Here is a 6,000-nt window from a genome sequence, read left to right as displayed (position 1 = left end):
AAATCATGCTCATAAATACGACTATTACTTCATAAAGAAACTGAAAATTAAGAGGAAACAAGGGAACTGGTTGCAAATGGCATATGGTTTTTGGGGTTCACTAAATCAGATGATGTCAATATAATAAAAAAGTGAAATATTGCAAAAAATATTTGAGGGACTTTTGGAGGCTTTTTGTGTGGAAGCATGTGTGCTGGGTCAGTACTTTTTCTGTTGAGGGCTTTGCTGAGCAATAAACTTGTGTGCTTCCCTTGTGCTGAATTTCAGAAGTTTTCAGAGGAGTGATATTGATATTAACTGACAGGTCATCAAATTCAACTGAATGAGGTGAGGGCCAAGAGGCTCAAGGAGCTAAAGTCAAGTTTCCTTTTTTTTTATTTTCCCTCAGGAGGTCGGATGGGGGAAGGAAGTGGTCTATCTGCTTGGTTTATACTGCATTGTAAACTGCCTTTGTTTTAACCGTAATGGGGAACATGAACAACAATGCCTGTAAGACTGTAGTAATCAGGAGAATGATGAGATATCCAAAGTGCAGCCTGTTTTGGGGAATCAAAAAGCAAAAAATCCCCTGGAAGTGCAAAGAATGTTTTTTCCTTTTAATTAATGTGAAAGCAGTTAACAGGTAGTATGGTTTATAAAATGACAAAAAGACAGGTGAGGTAGGACAAAAGTCCTTAACTGCACCTTTGGGATTATGATGAAGAATATTTGGAAAATAACAACAATAACTTATTCTTGCACAACATTTAATCTTTCTTTCCCCCTGCCTGCATACCCCCCTACCTTCTTCAACTTGTATTCTGTGTCATGGAAATTAGAATCCAAGTCAGTTTAATTACTTTTGCTGTTGTTCCATTCCCATGGATTGTAAATATTAGATTTATGAATAGATTTAATTAGCTCTGGAGCTTTTTTAATATACTCAAGCAATTCTGACTGCACCTAGAAAAAGGTTGTGGAAAAAGCTGTCCACAGTGGACTTTGGTCTAGACATGAGGTCTTTCTTAGGAAAGCTTAGCTGACTAGTTAGAACTATAAATGTTACATCCCTGATGAAGTTGTTCATCTGAGAGTGGCAAAATTACTCCTACCACAGTCTAAGAAAACAGAACGTGCCGTTAGGTTCATTAGTATGTGCTCTGGGATGATATGTTCTCAAGTAGAACGTGGCAATGTAGTGCTATGCTCCTGTGGCATGCCTGTGGCATTTTGGTTACTGCGTGAGGTGGAAAAGGTTAGTGACGAGTGTTTGACTGAATAGAGCAAAGTCAATATGAAGGGCAGGTAAATGCATCAGGGCTTCTCAGCTTGAGGAAATGAGTCCGGGCTGCTTATAATAGAAGGCTATGAATCTGTGAGTGGCATACTAAAGTTTGCAGAGCACTGCTGTCTCTGGCTTTGCAACTCCTCGTGACACAGATAATTAAAGGTTGGCACAGTGTACTTGGAAAACACCACCATTTGCTTCACTTGATCTGATGGTTGCTTGTGACAGTGACCAACACAGGCAAAACTTTGGCTGGATGGATCCTCAGTCCAATCTGCTGTGGCAGCTCATGTTCCTATGTGGATAGGCATGCTTATGTTTGTGGATGAGCAAGAATCCTAAGATCCGTAAGTCAAGAAAACAGCAGCACAAGATGTCATGCAGTGTTTGGGAATAGGATGGAGAGTGAAGAAAAGATAGGGTGGAGAAGCAAAATAATTGCAGAAAAGAAAAAACAGTTACAATTTACAAATTTTCCTGTTGGTTCGGTGGACTTTTATATAAATAAATAATTTTAGATTTAAGTTATACAGCAATTTAAGCTTAAAAAGTGAACAAAAGCCCAAATGGTTGCGTGCTTGGAGAAACAGTGCAGGTCTTCCATCTTCTGAAATTGTGTCCTACATTTCTCTTTCCAGGTACCCACAGCCTCCTTCTCATTCTGTGTGGCTTTGCAAATTCACTGGCTGTTAAAACTTCAGGGTTTACTTAACAATAGGAGACTCCTACTACTAAATAATGTGGCCACAGTGCTTATGGATAGTGCCCTGTTACATTGCAGTCCTTTGTGCTACAGTAGCATAACAGCTGCCATGGTCAGTGAATCCAGCCTGATTTGCCAGCTTCCTATGGCTGGTGTATCTAAAACTCCCCAAAGCACTTCCACTTGTTCAAATACAGTTTGGTCGCTAAAACTTGTGGTGATAGCTCTTTCTGTGATATGAAGCACCAAGCTCACTTTATGTAGCTCGTTCTTTAGGGAGCTCTGTCAAGTGCATTTGGCTGCTCAAACCCATGAACTGGTTCCTTAACAGTCCCTCATAGTTATAATTTACTGCAGTAATCCCAGACCTGCTTCTGAGGAATAGTTTATTTTTGCTTTCATGTTTCTGAAGGAGTCTCAGGCTTCAGTCTCCTGAAGGAGTCTGAAGTGTCATCTGCTGCAAAAAGCTGAAATTATGGATGACAGGTGAGACAACAGTGTTTGCATCCTGAACCTAATGCAGAGGGTCTGAATTACCTGTGGGAAAGCAAAGGCAATATGACTGTTTTCATATTTCATGAGTGAATTACAGCTAGGACTTGTACTTACCACAGCAGAATACTCAGGTTCATGAACCAGTGCAGGTCAGCTATTTAGGCAATACATGGAAAATCTGTTTTAGTTCTTGGACTGAGAACTCTAAATTCATTTCATAAGTGAAAGGTTTTGGCAGAGCAGTTCTCACTAAAGGAGGGAATTTCAAGCACCTTCATAAATGCAGTGCTAGATGTCTGCCTCCACTGACATTCTAATTTTTTCTTTTCCTGCCAGAAATCTTTTCTTTTCTAAAAATATTTACTTGACTCTGCATATTGCTGCCTAATCTAAAGATGGATAATATAGTGCTGATTTTAAAATCCCAACTGTTTCGGGATATAAGAATGACTTTTAAAACATTGCTAAAATGATCCATTTGGAACAAATTTTCTAACTGATTATGATCTTCTGGCTGTAGTGTGGTTTCTATACTACCAGCCCCCCACTCCCTCCCTCTATAACCACTGCTGCCATCCTAATCTTCTAGACCATTTAGTACCCTCCTCTTATCCTAAGTAAAATACAATTGCTGGCTCTGATATTCATTAGGTGATAATCCAGATTAATTCAGACTTTGATGTAGAAACAAGTCCTATTTCAGCTGCCAAGAAATCCAGATCACCCCATGGAAAATGCACACACACATGCACGTACACACACGCACAGGCAGTATGTAGAATGCCTTAAAGAAACTGTAGCTAACCACCTTATTAGTATTCCTCCCTCCTCTGTGTTTCACTTGCAGCAACAGAGGGCTGAGCAAAATGCAGTAGAACAGGGACAGAGACAGAGCTGGCAATCATCTCGGTGCAGGCTGCTGAATGTAGGGGGTGGGGGGGATGCAGCAAAGCAAGATTAATAACCTTGCCATAATCCTGTGCACCCTGGAAGGAGATACCTCCGGTGACTGAGCTGTTCTTGTCTTGATTAATTGGACTGAGTGAATGAGTGGCTGGCAATCCACCTGGTTTGGAGGCGACCCCCTGGTTTTGCTGCTCTCTGAATCCTCTACCCATCTGGGAAGGTAACAGTGAGACATACCATCTGCAGCACACACAGCAGCTATTGGAGGCTACTACTGACAGTTTGCACTACAGTTTTTTGGTGAGCAAGAAGCCAGGTATATTGTACAGTAGGATATTTCTGTACTCAAGCTACTGAATTTCACAATCTGGTCCTTCAGCAACCCCCTACGCTCCCTTTCCAATTGCCTTTGAGTTCTGGGCTTACTTTTGGCATAGTCTCCTGGACGCATTTTGCTGGGGATGGAAGAGCAGTAAATGGAACCTCTGAAAACTAATTGTTTTGCTTCTGTATGACTCGAGAAAGAAAAAACCTAAAAGAATCACATCTACTTGGAGGAATTTAAATTTCTCTCTGAGAAGTTTATAGAGGGACTGTACTAAAGGTAAGTCCAGGGGATTGTCTACCCCTTCTGTTTCCTTGTTTGTTTCCTGCTTGCTTGCTTAAAGTAGGGGAAGAAGGCTAAAACATTAGTACTGGGTGCATACAGAGTGTGGTGTTTGTAATGTCTGTGCTTGTAATTTTCATCCCCTTTTTACTTCCTTTTCTGGTTATTTTTTTTTTTTTTTCCATTCTTCCCCTGCCATTTGCACAGTAAAAATGCTTTCAAAATAATAATCTATAGGGCTCCTGGAAAATGTTAGTTAAATAGCACTATAAAGCTCCTTTTATTTCAAAGTTATTAGAATTTCTAGGAAGAGAAATCTTTTTATTAAACAAGCTAAAATGTTTGGGAAGTATCTCAAATGGGCAAGAAATATAGCTCATACAGTATCTTCAATAGAAGCCTCCATATTTTCATAAATCTTGTTTAGTTTTTTTTCTCTGCATTTCAGTCAGCTCTGGAATGATGAATATGTAAGTACAAAGCTGTTTCTGCTGCTGTTAGCCAAAGGAGAAGGTAGCAGAATAGAAATTTGTGGATTTGTGCATCCACTTACATGAAGTTCATCTGTTTGCTTCTCATTAACCTTTCGAATGCTGCTTTCGTTATTTTTATTTTTTTTTTCGGCTACAGAGTCTATGCACTATGTAGGACCAAAACAGTAATAACTCTTATGGTGTAAAGTGCCAATCACAAATGTGTTCTTGTGGGGCATTAATTATTGGGATAGGGGTGCTACTAAGCACTCAGGTGACCAAATGCTTCATCCAGCAGGGTTTATGGCACTCCAGAATTGCTGGAGATCAGTTGTATTGCTCTGGTGCTACTCAGTATTTAAACCTGGCACTTTTCCTCCCCCTGCATCCCCTTCCACCAATGCAGTTTCTACTGTAACAGCATGACTGCTGTAGCCTTTCCCATCATTCCATTAAATAATAGAAATAAAATACCATTGCATTACAATAGAATCAGAGCTCTTGTAGTTGAGCTTTTTTTATTTTATTGCTGCACTGATAGTACTTAGCGTTCCCAAGGAGGTAAGCAAACCATCTGTAAATACATTTCAAAGATGCTTAGTTCTCCAAGTGCAATTGCTAGGTACTCATGCCTTTTCAATTATATGAATATGAATGACTAATATTGAAGAATATGGTATCTCTTTGAAATACTGCATAGCTGGATACGTACTGTAAAAAGACAGGCATCAAAATAGAGTTCTACTGAATAACTAGATGCTCAGGGGCTTCCGTATGTATGTATGTATACAAATGTAATGTAAGCAAAGAAAAGGGGAATTACATCAGATTTTTAAATACAAGGATGCATCAAATAGGATATTCGGTACAAAGAAATATAATGACCCTTGTAATAGATCCTGTGTTGTAAAGCTAAAAACTTAATGAAAAGGCTCTGCTTCAGAGTAATCAAATCACTTTATATTATTGCATCCTGTCAGTCAGTCCCTCTGTTTCCCACTGGTTTTGCATAATAGCTTTAAAGATGGATTAAGGAAGAAAGGAGAACTGGTTATAGGTGTGTTTCCCCTCATTTTCTGGAAGTGATGCTTCTGTGTTGCATGTGCATTTACTGTACATGATTATGACAACCAGATCTCTTTCTGGGCAGGATGCAGTTTGCCATAGTTATCCCTTGTACTTTCCTCAAGCCTCAATTGCATGTTGCACAGGAATCTCTTGCACAGGCAATGAGCTGTGTTTTCTTTTAACTATGGGGAACAGTCTCTGTGTAATGAGGGCTAAAAAAAAAAAGTATGTGTGTGAGAAGAGATGACAACTCATTATTTTTAGAGCCTTACCCTGGTTTTAGAATTGAAGTATTGAATGAGACTATCAAAGCAGAGATGTTGACTGGATGAAAACAGGGGACAAATTTCTGCCTGGAGATGAAACTTTCATGTTCTGGCAAAAATACGACACATTTTTATTCACTTCCATTTCTATATGTTCTGATGTATGGAGTAAAATTTAGTAGTGTTACTTTAAACTGAGTGGAGGAGCAGTCACC

At 39.4% G+C, this 6,000-nt stretch overlaps 1 protein-coding gene across 1 annotated transcript in view; it reads left to right on the top strand.

Moving 5' to 3' along the window:
- Positions 1-3,354: 3,354 nt before the first annotated feature.
- Positions 3,355-6,000, top strand: part of LRRC4C (leucine rich repeat containing 4C) — a 490,474-nt gene continuing 487,828 nt past the window's right edge. The window contains exon 1 of the mRNA XM_088058324.1: positions 3,355-3,975. The gene's annotated coding sequence lies outside the window, so the exon portion shown is untranslated. The remainder of the gene's footprint in view (positions 3,976-6,000) is intronic.

This window comes from Pseudopodoces humilis, chromosome 7, assembly GCF_049639895.1.
Source record: "Pseudopodoces humilis isolate 2021_Gansu_Grassland_sample_001 chromosome 7, ASM4963989v1, whole genome shotgun sequence".
NCBI classification, from domain to species: domain Eukaryota; kingdom Metazoa; phylum Chordata; class Aves; order Passeriformes; family Paridae; genus Pseudopodoces; species Pseudopodoces humilis.
This window is presented reverse-complemented; position numbering and strand designations above follow the sequence as displayed.